General features: G+C 38.2%; 1 protein-coding gene across 19 annotated transcripts in view; it reads right to left on the bottom strand.

The window, feature by feature from the left end:
- The window catches only part of ANKS1B (ankyrin repeat and sterile alpha motif domain containing 1B), a 1,162,364-nt gene that overhangs the window by 814,552 nt on the left and 333,011 nt on the right, over positions 1–14,801 (bottom strand). The window lies entirely within an intron of this gene.

The raw sequence follows: 14,801 nt of genomic DNA, 5'->3' as shown, positions 1-14,801 counted from the left end.
GAAGCTCTATTTACGATAGCCAGGACATGGAAGCAACCTAAGTGTCCACGGACAGATGAATGAATAAAGAAGATGTGGCACATATATATAATGGAATACCCAGCCATAAAAAGAAATGAAATTGAGTTATTTGTAGTGAGGTGGATGGACCTAGAGTCTGTTATACAGAGTGAAGTAAGTCAGAAAGAGAAAAACAAATACCATATGCTAACACATATATATGGAATCTAAAAAAAATATATTTTTTAAGTGGTTCTGAAGAACTTAGGGGCAGAACTTAGGGGCAGGACAGGAATAAAGACACAGACATAGAGAATGGACTTGAGGATATGGGGAGGGGAAGGGTAAGCTGGGACAAAGTGAGGAGTGGCATGGACATATATACACTATCAAATATAAAACAGAAGCTAGTGGAAGAAGCCGCATAGCACAGGGAGATCAGCTCGGTGCTCTATTACCACCTAGAGGAGTGGGATAGGGAGGGTGGGAAAGAGATGCAAGAGCGAGAAGATATGAGGGTATTTGTATATGTATAGCTGATTTCCTTTGTTATACAGCAGAAATTAACACACCACTGTAAAGCAATTATACTCCAATAAAGATGTTAATAAAAAAGAATATATTATATATTTCTTATTCATGATATTCATTTAAACAAGATGATTAGAACAAATTTGTCAATTTGTAAAAATGTCAGTAGAATTTAGCTGGATTTGGGAGAATATGATCTGAAGCCCAACAGCTCCTTTTCCTAAGTCTAAAATTATATAAAGTCATAAAATGTATGGGTTCAAAAAACCAGAGATACAGAGCTGATAGAGAAAATTCTTATTCCAAATAAGAAAAACCTTTATCTTACCGAAGGCAAAAGATTTCTGATATATTTTTATTTGACATAGTATTCATTTTATTGTGTTTTGTGACACAAAAGTGACCTATAACTTCTTAAATAACAATACCACAAAATAAGAGCTAATACATCTAAAACTCCTTGTGTGTCAGATACAGTTCTGTACACTTTCTACATAGTCACTCATTCAATTGTCAGAACAACCCTATGAGCAGTACTATTATTGTTATCATTTTATAGTTATTGAAACAGGTACAGAGAGTTTCAATAACTTGCCCAAGGTCACACAACCAGTAAGAAACAGAGATGGGATCTAAATCCTGGAAATCCAGCTCCAGAGTCTGTAGTGTTTGAGCACTTTCTATATGTCAAGCTCTTACTAAGTTCTTTGCTTACCTTACCTCATTTCAGTATGCTTATATAACTTTATTTTTAGGATAAAATCAACTATAAACTTATTTTTCTTTCATTTGTTTCAAACCATTATGGAATGTGGATACACCCTGTGAATTTATCAATAAATCGCAAATAAATTCAAAACATACTCTGTTCCATCTGAAAAGTCAAGGCATTGTTCCCTATATTGCATACAAATTTAAGTGTGAAAATGCTGTCTACTTTCTACTTCTCTGGCCTGTCTCGATTAAGCAGCTGTGGGCAGTAGAGCCAAAAAGAAAGAGATACCTCAGGATCCCGCTCACCCAATGAGGGAGGCTATAAAGGAAGAGAAAGCAGAGAGACCCTTCAAGGAATGGATTAACATGCTCTGTCTAGTGACAGCCTAGAGCCAATGGCAATGCATTAAGGATATGTCCTGTGCTTAACTCAGTGTCTGTAATACAGCATGGCAGCCTTAAAACTGAGAAACCTCTCTGTAATATTATCAGTACCACCTGCCTTTCCTAAGTAGAGTTAGCCACTTCCTAATCAGTGAGGCTAATCAAATTAATTCTCTATTTCTGAGTAAGGAAGCCATTCTCAGTAGAGGATTTCCATATTCTTTATACTCACAAGTAACAGATGCTCCAACAATTTTTTTGAAAATTGAATTTTCTTATGCATGAGGCATATGTGTGGGATCTCTCCTATTGGATCTCTCTACTGAGTATGTTCACATGGAAACATGTCCTGTACCTGCAATAATCATGTTCATGGTTTTCAGTCATGTTTCATCCGTGTCTCATTTATCTTCTCACATCAGATCAGTAGTAATAATCCCATGCTTTTCATTAATTCAAAGAGACAAAAAACATTCCATTTGATTCTCTGGATTAATTCTTACTCAGAAAAAAAATGTTGCTTTAAAGCCTCTTTCCCAGTCTACCATGAAATGAATCTCACAGAATCTATCTAAAATATCTTCAGTGAATGGGGAGAATTCCTATCTATTCTTGTATTCCATCTTGAAAATTACCTCTTCAGCACTGTTTCTATGTCTTAGTGACATATTCTCTCATTAAAAATGTTTATAAAAACTATAGAATATGTTTAATAAAAAAGCAGAACTGCAAAATGTATATAAAACATGATGACAATTATATATGTATGCATGTGTATGTATATAGATATGTGTGTGTGTATATACATATTCACAAACTTGCAAAGAAAAAAATACAAAAATTCATCAAAATTGTTTCATTTGAAAAATGACTGTCAATAATTTTTTCTTCATTTTCACACTTTTCTGAAAGAGCATATAATACTTTCAATAATAAAAAACTGAACATATATGTTGCAGAATGCTAATTTACAAGCCAGGGAACAACCAAACCTTCTTGACAATTTGGTGTTCTGCTTGGGTAGTTTGTCTTTACTAATACATATGAACACAGATACATACTTAATATAATCAGGCAGGAGTATACAGAGTGATTTTTAATGTAAATTAAATCAAATAAACTCTTGCTTAAAATCCTCTGATGATTTCTCATCTGAATTAGAATAAAGTCAAAAAAGTCAAAACTCTTTACCCAGATTTACAAAGCTCAATAAAATTTGGCCCCTAACTACCTCTTTGACCTCAACCTCTAACACTTCCCCAACTCACTATAGGGCAGCCCCTCTGCCTTAGTGCCCCGAAGTGAACTGAAACTTCACTTTGCCTAACACAGATATCTTCATGTGGCTAGCCCCTTCCTGTCATTAGGTCTCAACTCAAATGTCACCTTCCCAGGGAGGCCTTCCTTGACTATGCAATGTAATTTTCCATCTATTTCTTGCCCCCATCACTCATTTCCATTACTTTTACATTTTTTCTACATAGATTTTATCACTATCAAAACTTCTTGTTTATTTCTTTACTTGCTATTGTCTCCCTTACTAGAATGAAAAATGTTTACCACTGTATCCTCCTCACTTAAAATAATATCCAATATATAGCAAGAAAACAGTAAATATAAGTTGAAGGGATGATTACCTAAGAAAAGGAGTGATAAGAATAGTAGCTGTCCATTGTACCAATATTGGCTTAGGACTCTCTTTACAAACATACACAGATGGTTTAGTCTTCCAATTTCATGGCAACAATGCAGCTGATATAAATTAATATATATGCAAATAAATATAAATACTTCTGAATAAACCCAAGACATGAAGAAACATTCACAGGAGAGGATAAGAATATAAGGGTTTGGTTGATTTACGGACAGTAGGGAATAAGGGAAGGGAATTTGAGTTCGATGAGAGAAATAAAAAGATGAGAGTTTGGGTGATGATAGATGACCTGAGAGAACGGGCATCTAGTGGTGGCTGAGGCATCATGAGATTAGTCCATAAAGTCTCCTTGCAGAGGGTGAATACTTGGTTCCATGCTCTAGTCTGCAATATGCCAGGCAGCTTCTTACTCAGATAGCCCCCAAAGGAATGGCTGCAATTAGGGCATTTATAATCCTCAATTAAAGGATTCTTTCTTTAAGTCTATTAAACTGTTATATTGACTGTATTATGATATGTTTTCTTCTACAGCAACATTTCATTAAGCAGAATAAAATGAAAAAGGAAATAGAATGATGTAACTTATTTCTTATAGTCCACAAGGCCTAGGTTCTTCCAAATGCTGGACAATGATCAGTGTCCCCAGAATTTATCCTGTCATGAGCCCCAATATCAAGGTATCAATAGAGCTATTTAAAACTAGTAAAAAACAAATTCATTTTAAAAATCCAGTAAAGAGGAAGTATATAAGAATATATTTTAAAGTGACTATACATATGGAAAAAGAACTATGAAAGCAAGTTAGAATTAAGAAATTGTAACGTTCATGTTGAAAAGTTAATATGAAATAAAATTCTGAAATTAAAAGACAGACAAAATTGGCAAGCCCTTTGATATTACCTTTTCTATTTTTTTGAGGAACAAAACAAAATAATCTCCAACAGAAGCACTTCTGATATGCCAAGCTGTTTCTGAGGTTATCTTAAACATATAAGAACTGTCTAAGTATTTATAATCCTCTTGTACTGGTTGGCCAAAAAGTTCGTTCGGGCTTTTCTGTAAGCTATGAAAAACCCGGATGAACTTTTTGGCCAACCCAATATATAGATGAAGTAATTGAGGCATTAAAATGAACCAGACTTATTAACTGTATCTAAGAAGTTATATAAATACTTGTCTTTGAAATGTTCTGACCTGAGAAAATCTAAAGATTACATTAAGAAATGTAATGAAATGAAATATATACTGGTTTCTAAGCTAAATATATGTTGCTAAAGCATAAAACAATTTAAGAGTAAATTAAAAACTTGATTATCATAAAATGATCAGCCCCTAAAATAATAAATTTTCAATGTATTTTAGGTAGCCAGCTGTCCACTTGTTGCAATGAACAACGGCTCATCAAAGGTGTATAATATTCTATAATTTCTTCTCCACATTCAGGTAACAATCTTCCACCTTGTATTCCTATCATCACTATATGTTTGAAAAATCAATATACCACTTGCAGCCAAAGATTACAAATGCAACCTACATTCCCCTTTTCATTTCTTTTTTCTTCTCCATCTACCCTACCATTTCCCTTTCATTATTACCCACCTATTATTTCCTCTCCCTTTTCACTTGTTCTCTCCCTAAAGTCCTATGGCCCTTCATGACCAACCCCAGCCTCTCACCCTTGCACGCAGTAAGAAGCAATTTTTTTCTCACTTTTCTAATATGTTAAGCTACTAGCAAGAGGCTGCAGGGGCTGACTGACACAATTAGGCTGAGTGCAAAACCATCCTAGAAAGCTGGGTTTGGTAAGAAGCAGGAGAACAGGGGAAAGAGGCACATGGAGAAGGGAATATCACTGACCTAGTCTGAGCAGGGCTGGATTGCAGAGTCTCACAGAAGAGTTGTGGTGCATTATCATACCTAGACACAAACATGTCAGAAATAAAGAAAAGAATAAGGCTGGTGATATCTTTCATCTATTTATGGTTGTTTCTCCCTTCCAGTATAAAATACATACTGATCATTACTAGGATATAAAAAGATAATGGATACCACTTTTTCTTTTAACAAGTTTCCTTATAATTCCTATTAATTTTACCTGTTTTCAGAATGTAGAAGCCTAGTAAGTAGAACCAAATCTCACTTTGGACACAGAATTAAAGCAAGAAATAGAACTCCTTCTAGGAGTTCATTCAAATTAAATAGAGCTTCATCTTCACTGCTAAGGTAACTGTAAGAAGTATAATGGATAAAATATTTGTTGATGGGGGCTTCCCTGGTGGCGCAGTGGTTGAGAGTCTGCCTCCCGATGCAGGGGACACAGGTTCGTGCCCCGGTCCGAGAAGATCCCACATGCCGCGGAGCGGCTGGGCCCGTGAGCCATGGCTGCTGAGCCTGCGCATCCGGAGCCTGTGCTCCGCAATGGGAGAGGCCACAACAGTGAGAGGCCCGCGAACAGAAAAAAAAAAAAAAAAAATTGTTGACAGATGCAGAAAACAACATGATAACATTTTATTAATTCCCACTCAATGGAGATGTCATTTGCCTTTTTTTGCATTGTTGACATTTACTTATTAAGTTATTAATTAGTCCTTTTTAGAATATTTGTATCATAGAATAGTGGATAAAACAAAAAGAAAAACTGAAAACATCCTTTAGACATAATAAAGGCTAATGTTTTATATGCTAGGTTTTCTGTAGGCACCTGACATTTGTTAACTCATTTAATCCTCACAAAACAATGTAGTGTTGGAATTATGCTCATTTTACAAATGTGCAAATCAAGGCTGATTCAGAGAGGCTGGATATATTGTTAGCAAGTGATCAAGAGAGAATTAGAACTCAGATTGCCAAAGAGAATGCTTTTTATACCATTCTAGCTTATCTCCCTATAAGGACACAAAAAAATTCGGAATTCAATAAGCATGGCCTGAGTGCCTGCTGCATGCAAGGCATAAGGCAGAGCATGCTGGAGCATAAACATCTGTCAAACACAGACACTGCCTTCAGGCAGCTTACAACCTAAAAGAATAGATACTAGATAACTATATAAATAACAATATTAAACGGGAGAGATCCACAGATGTCAAAAATAAGTTATTTGAATATTAAGAAAAAGGAGATTGTTTCTAGCAGGGGAGGACTGAGTAAGACTTTAGGAAGGAAAAAGCATTTGCACTGGGCCTTAACTTCTATAGATTAATAGTTTTGCACCAACTAGTTGTTCACTAACACTTGGAAGAAGTACCCATCTCACATGCCACAGAGGGTATACCTCTCATTTAGAATATAGTTTCTAAAAATCCAGAGTAGTTCTATACCAACTGTAATGTGGTTTCAGTTGCTGAAAAATGTGTTTAAGTTGAACATCTAAAATTATCTCTGAGAAATTGTGCTTTGAGCTTAAAAGTGGCACTTTGGAGACTTCTTACCTATAGGGAATACACTTTTGCCTTTTCTCTAAGTTTCCATTTTTCTCGACAGGATAAAACATTTTCTCACCTGGAAGTATTTCCAAGTAGACCCATACTGACATGGATTTCACTATCAGTGTTAGGGTTCTAATTTCTTTATTCCATAGACCAGTGGTCAGTAAACTTCAGCAAAAATCCAACTTACTGCCCATTTTCATAAACAAGGTTTTTATTAAATAAATTACAACACAGATCATATGGCATCAAAGCCTAAAATATTCACTACTTGACCTGTACAAGAGAGAGTTTGCAGACCCATGCCACAGACGATTCATTCAGCAAATATCTATTAAGGGCTTACAAGTGTAGGTAGGTAGCTAGAGTGGGTTGCTGGCTAAATTACTGTAATTTAAAATTACTGTTTTTTGGGGGGGGTTTTCTGTGGTATGTGGGCCTCTCACTGCTGTGGCCTCTCCCGTTGCATAGCACAGCCTCCGGACATGCAGGCTCAGCGGCCATGGCTCACGGGCCTAGCCACTCCGCAGCACGTGGGATCTTCCCGGACCGGGGCACGAACCCATGTCCCCTGCATCAGCAGGCGGACTCTCAACCACTGCGCCACCAGGGGAGCCCTAAAATTACTTTTTAAATCAAGTTAAAAAGTAATTCACATTGCATTATATTCTTCATTATGATTAATTATCACAGATAAGGAAGAATTTGAACAACTTTTGCTATGGAAAAAATACAGCAGGTGACTCAGGATTTATTATTATTAGGAAGTGCTCTACTCTTACTGTTTCTACTACTAGTTAACATTTATTGAGCATTTACTGAGTGTTATACACTATTACAAGTACTTAATATAAGCAGTATATGTCATTTATTCCTCACTATGTCACTAGGATGTAGGTAATATTATTATCCTCATGTTACAAATGATGAAATAAAGACTCGAACTAATTTATTTCTGAGGTCCCACAGCTTGTGTCTGTTAGAGCGGGGAATTTACAGAACATGCTTTCATCCCTGGGGATATTGAAGCAGATGACTTCTTAAAAGGTATAATGGTTTATACTTTTAAAAGGGATCAAAAAATAATGGCTGCCATTTATTGAGAGGCTACTATGGGTCTGGCATTATTCTATGTGTTTTAAACACATTCTCTAACTTCCATATCACCCTATAAGGTAAGTATAAGTTCCCTCTTTTACAAATGATGAAAAAAGTATAGACAGGTTATTAGATTGACCAAAGGCATATTCCTACTAAGTTGCAAAGCTAAGATTTAAACTTAGGTCTACCTGACTCTTTTGATTATACCAAGCTGTTACCATTTTTTAAAATCCTATCCATACTTCCAGATTATATGAAAAGGAACCACATTTAAAATTAAAATGCAGATATTCAACAATGAAATATCAGGCAGGCAAAGTAATGAAAGAATAACCCATGCAATTAAACTAACAAAGAGAAAAACAGAGAAATATGAAATGGATTTCTAAATGTAAATAGAGAATCCATTCCTAATTGCAACTAAGATCAAACTCAGAATAAGCCACAAAAGAATTTTCTGGAGACACTAAAATAATCAGAAACTGTCACTAATTCTTTTCCTAATAGAACTGATGATCAATTGACATTCAGCAGTTATCTTTGACACAATCAGATATGCCCTTTTCCAAGGGAGGAAGGGCTGGGTCAACCAATTTCCACGCTTTTGTTGAAAAAACATCTGAAGATATACATGTGAATAGTACTCTTAGAAGGCATGATTGAATGATAAAGAGTTAAAAAAATAAGGAGGACCTCTGGGCTGTAGGGCCAAATAGACCCGAGATGGAATATTCACCTCTGCTAGTTCATAACTATATCACCATAAACAAGTTAATTAGCTTCTCTGCACCTCAGTTTCTTCATCTTAAAGGCTGCTTGTGAGAGATGAGGAAGGGCACCAAGCATGCCTTCTTAGAACACATCCAAATTAGGGAATTATTATTCTTCCAGTTGTAATCATTTTTTTTCTCAGGGAAGGTCTTCAAGAGAAAATATTTATTTTCTCATTTATTCCTTTTCCAAATTTGCATACAGACACCATATGTCTCTTTGGTTTGAAAAGCATGAGAGGAAATATTTGTTGTGTACCTACTACGGATGGGTAGGTTAATAGATTTTGAAAAAATGAAGAGCATTTCAGGTACTGGAAAAAGACTTATGGAAACGCTCAGAATCTGGAAAGTTGATATATGTTCCAGCTCCTGGCAATTACTCTAGTTTTCAGCATGACAGAGGGGAGAGTAACATGAGCCATATTGTAGGTAATTCTCAAACACCATGTTAATGAATTAAGATCCTGAAAAAATTAGCTAAAAACTCACTAAAAACTCAAAACTTGCAACGTGTTCCACTCTGTCAAAAAATATTCTGTGGTCATGCACTTGTCACCTCTAACTCAGCCAAATGGTTACTCCCTTTATAAGCTGATTGACCAGAAGCCTACCAACTTTACCTTCTCTGCTAAGCATAAAAGCATTCTTTCTGCAATATGACTCATGAGATTTGAAATACATTCTTACAACAGCTCTTACAAGTAAATATCCATAGACAAAAAGTACGGAACAGGGGACTTCCCTGGTGGCACACTGGTTAAGAATCTGCCTGCCAATGCAGGGAACATGGGTTCAAGCCCTGATCCGGGAAGATTCCACATGCTGCGGAGCAATTAAGCCCATGCACCACATCTACTGAGCCTGCACTCTAGAGCCCAAGAGCCACAACTACTGAGCCCACGAGCCGCAACTACTGAAGCCCGAGCACCTAGAGCCCATGCTCTGCAACAAGAGAAGTCCGTGCACCACAACAAAGAGTAGCCCCGGCTCACCGCAACTAGAGAAAGCCAGCACACAGCAATGAAGATCCAAGACAGCAATAAATAAATAAATAAATTTATTTATTTATTTATTTATTTTTATTTTTCTTTTTTTTTCTTTTTCTTTTTCTTTTTTCTTTTTCTTTTTCTTTTTTTTTTCTCTTCATCACGGTGCGCGGGCCTCTCACTATCGCGGCCTCTCTTGTTGCGGAGCACAGGCTCCGGACGCGCAGGCTCAGTAGCTGTGGCTCATGGGCCTAGTTGCTCCGCGGCATGTGGGATCTTCCCAGACCAGGCAGGGCTCGAACCCGTGTCCCCTGCATTGGCAGGCAGACTCTCAACCACTGCGCCACCAGGGAAGCCCCAATAAATTTATTTTTTAAAAAGTACAGAACAGGATGTTTTCAGGAAAAAAAAAACTCAAAATAAGAAAAAAAAACTCTTAGGAAGTAATGTGATACTAAAATATAAAAATCAATAAAGAATGGGAAAATAAAGTAGAGAATGAAAAACCAAAGAGAGGAAAAATGAAAGACAAAAATGATGAATGCAGATACTTCAACACCAAATTAGTAAATACTCAGGTAAAAAGAGAAGCATAAAAGTGAAGGAAGAAATAAATCAAAGAAAAAAAATAGAAAAGTATTTTCCAAAACTGAAGGACAAAATCTTGATATCAAATGGGATGACTTATGTGCACCATGACACATTTTTAAAACCCCACACCTAGACATAAACTTTTTAAAAATTTTTATTAAAGTATACTTGATATACAATGTTGTGTTAGTTTCTGCTGTGCAGCAAAGTGAATCAGTTATATATATATCCACTCTTTTTTATATTATTTTCCCATATAAGTCATTACAGAGTACTGAAAAGAGTTACCTGTGCTATACAATAGGTCCTTATTAGTTACCTATTTTATATATAGTAGTGTATATGTCAATCCCAATCTCCCAATTTATCCCTGCTCCCACCCCCGCTTTCCACCCTGGTAACCGTAAGTTTGTTTTCTACATCTGTGACTCTATCTCTGTTTTGTAAATAAGTTCATTTGTACCATTTTTTTAGATTCCACATATAAGCGATATCATATGGTATTTGTCCTTCTCTGTCTGACTGACTTCACTCAGTATGACAATCTCTAGGTCCATCCATATTGCTGCAAATGGCAATATTTCATTCTTTTTTATGGCTGAGTGATATTCCATTGTATATATGTATCACATCTTCTTTATCCATTCCTCTGTCAATGGACATATAGATTGCTTCCATCTCCTGGTTATTGTAAATAGTGCTGCAATGAACACTAGGGTGCATGTATCATTTCGAATTATGGTTTTCTCCCAATGTATATCCAGGAGTAGGATTACAGGATCATATGGTAGCTCTACTTTTAGTTTTTAAAGCAACCTCCATACTGTTCTCCTTAGTGGCTGTACCAATTTACATTCCTACCAACAGTGTAGGAGGGTTCCTTTTTCCCCACACCCTTTCTAGCACTTATGGTTTGTAGATTTTTTGATAATGGTCATTCTGACCAGTATGAGGTGATACATTGTTCTTTGATCAGAAGAATCAATATGCTCAAAATGACTATACTACCCAAAGCAATCTACAGATTGAATACAATTCCTACCAAACTACCAATGGAATTTTTTCACAGAATTAGAGCAAAAAAAATTTTTAATTTGCATGGAAACACAAAAGACTCCAAATAGCCAAAGCAATCGTGAGAAAGAAAAACGGAGCTGAAGGAATGAGGCTCCCAGACTTCAGACTATACTACAAAGCTACAGTCATCAAAACAGTATGTTAATAGATAAGCGAGAGCCTACAAGCCCTTTGGTAGGGCTAATGGCAGACTCCTGGAGGGCTCACCAAGGAGTACTTCCCAGAACTTCTGCTGCCAGTGCCCTTGTCCCCATGGTGAGCCACTGCTGCCCCCCAACAGTAGCAGCAGGAGACCCTCAAACAGTAACAGATACATCAGAAATACATCTAAACATGGAACAACTCCTACAGAATACCTACTGAACGCTGGCAGAAGACCTCAGACCTCCCAAAAGGCAAGAAACTCCCCACATACCTGGGTAGGGCAAAAGAAAAAAGAAAAAACAGAGACAAAAGGATAGGGACGGGACCTGCATCAGTGGGAGGGAGCCATGAAGGATGAAAGGTTTGCACACACTAGAAGCCCCTTTGCGGGCAGAGACTGCGGGTGGCGGAGCGGGGGAGCTTCGGAGCCGCGGAGGAGAGTGCAGCAACAGGGGTGGAGAGGGCAAAGCGGAGAAATTTCCGTACAGAGGATCAGTGTCAACCAGCACTCAACAGCCCGAGAGGCTTGTCTGCTCAACCGCCGGGGCAGGCGAGGCTGGGAGCTGAGGCTCGGGCTTCAGTCGGAGTGCAGGGAGAGGACTGGCGGCGTGAACACAGCCTGAAGGGGTTAGTGCACCACGGCTAGCTGGGAGGGAGTCCGGGAAAAAGTCTGGACCTGCCGAAGAGGCAAGAGACATTTTCTTCCCTCTTTGTTTCCTGGTGCGCGAGGAGAGGGGATTAAGAGCACTGCCTAAAGGAGCTCCAGAGACGGGCGCGAGCTGTGGCTAACAGCGCAGACCCCAGAGATGGGCATGAGACGCTAAGGCTGCTGCTGCTGCTGCCACCAAGAAGCCTGTGTGCGAGCACAGGTTACTATCCACACCTCCCTTCCGGGGAACCTGTGCAGCCTGCCACTGCCAGGGTCCCGGGGTGCAGGGACAACTTCCCCAGGAGAACGCACGGCACGCCTCAGGCTGGTGCAAAATCATGCCGTCCTCTGCCGCCGCAGGCTCACCCTGCACTCCGTGACCCTCCCTCCCCCTCCCTGAGTGAACCAGAGCCCCCAAATAAGTGGCTCCTTTAACCCCATCCTGTCTGAGCGAAGAACAGATGCCCTCTGGCGAGCTACAGGCAGACGCAGGGCCAAATCCAAAGCTGAATCCCGGGAGCTGTGCGAGCAAAGAAGAGAAAGGGAAATCTCTCCCAGCAGCCTCAGGAGCAGCGGATTAAATCTCCACAATCAACTTAATGTACCCTGCAACTGTAGAATACCTGAATAGACAACGAATCATCCCAAATTGAGGAAGTGGACTTTGAAAGCAAGATTTATTATTTTTTCCCGTTTTCCCCTTTTTGTGAGTGTGTATGTATATGCTTCTGTGTGAGATTTTGTCTGTATATCTTTGCTTTCACCATTGGTCCTATGGTTCTACCTGTCTGGTTTTTATTTTTTTAATTTTTAAAAAAATTTTTTTCTTAATAATTATCTTTTTATTTTAATAACTTTATTTTATTTTACCTTACTTTATTTTATTTTATTTTATCCTCTCTTTCTTTCTTTCCTTCCTCCCTCCCTCCCTCTCTCTCTCTCTCTCTCTTTCTTTCTTTCTTTCTTTCTACTTTTCCTCCCTTTTATTCTGAGCCATGTGGATGAAACCCTCTTAGTGCTTCAGCCAGGAGTCAGTGCTCTGCCTCTGAGGTGGGAGAGCCAACTTCAGGACATTGATCCACAAGAGACCTCCCAGCTCCATGTAATATCAAATGGCGAAAATTTCCCAGAGATCTCCATCTCAACACCAACACCCAGCTTCACTCAACGACAAGCAACCTACAGGGCTGGACACCCTATGCCAAACAATTAGCAAGACAGGAACACAATACCACCCATTAGCAGGAAGGCTGCCTAAAATCACAGTAAGTCCACAGACACCCCAGAACACACCACAAAACGTGGACCTGCTCACAAGAAAGACAAGATTCAGCCTCATCCACCAGACCACAGGCACTAGACCCCTCCACCAGGAAGCCTACACAACCCACTGAACCAACTTTAGCCACTGGGGACAGACACCAAAAACAATGGGAACTACGAACCTGCAGCCAGCAAAAAGGAGACCCCAAACACAGTAGGATAAGCAAAATAAGAAGACAGAAAAACACACAGCAGATAAAGGAGCAAGATAAAAATGCACCAGACCTAACAAATGAAGAGGAAATAGGCAGTCTACCTGAAAAAGAATTCAGAATAATGATAGTAAAGATGATCCAAAATCTTGGAAATAGAATAGAGAAAATGCAAGAAACATTTAACAAGGACCTAGAAGAACTAAAGATGAAACAAGCAATGATGAAAAACACAATAAATGAAATTAAAAATACTCTAGAAGGGATCAATAGCAGAAAAACTGAGGCAGAAGAACGGATAAGTGACCTAGGGATAAAATAGTGGAAATAACTGCTGCAGAGCAGAATAAAGAATAAAGAATGAAAAGAACTGAGGACACAGACTTCTGGGACAACATTAAACACATCAACACTCGAATTATAGGGGTTCCAGAAGAAGAAGAGAAAAAGAAAGGGATTGAGAAAATATTTGAAGAGATTATAATTGAAAACTTCCCTAATATGGGAAAGGGAATAGTTAATCAAGTCCAGGAAGCACACAGTCCCATACAGGATAAATCCAAGGAGAAACACGCCAAGACACATATTAATCAAACTGTCAATAATTAAATACAAAGAAAACATATTAAAAGCAGCAAGGGAGAAACAACAAATAACACACAAGGGAATCCCAATAAGGTTAACAGCAGATCTTCCAGCAGAAACTCTGCAAGTCAGAAGGGACTGGCAGGACATATTTAAAGTGATGAAGTTGAAAAATTACTGTACCCAGCAAGGATCTCATTCAGGTTTGATGGAGATATTAAAACCTTTACAAACAAGCAAAAGCTGAAAGACTTCAGCACCACCAAACCAGCTTTACAACTAATGTTAAAGGATCTTCTCTAGGCAAGAAACACAGGAGAAGGAAAAGACCTATAATAACGAACCCAAAACAATTGAGAAAATGGGAATAGGAACATACATATCGATAATTACCTTAAATGTCAATGGAATAAATGCTCCCACCAAAAGACACAGACTGGCTGAATGGATACAAAAACAAGACCTATATATATGCTGCCTACAAGAGACCCACTTCAGACATAGAGACACATACAGAATGAAAGTGAGGGGATGGAAAAAGATATTCCATGCAAATGGAAACCAAAAGAAAGCTGGAGAAGCAATTCCCATATCAGACAAAATAGACCTTAAAATAAAGACTATTACAAGAGACAAAGAAGGACACTACATAATGATCAAGGGATCGATCCAAGAAGAACATGAAACAATTGTAAATATTTATGCACCCAAC

The sequence above is a fragment of the Globicephala melas genome, chromosome 10 (genome assembly GCF_963455315.2).
Source record: "Globicephala melas chromosome 10, mGloMel1.2, whole genome shotgun sequence".
NCBI classification, from domain to species: Eukaryota; Metazoa; Chordata; class Mammalia; order Artiodactyla; family Delphinidae; genus Globicephala; species Globicephala melas.
The sequence above is the reverse complement of the archived record's forward strand: the minus strand, read 5'-3'. Positions and strand labels throughout refer to the sequence as shown.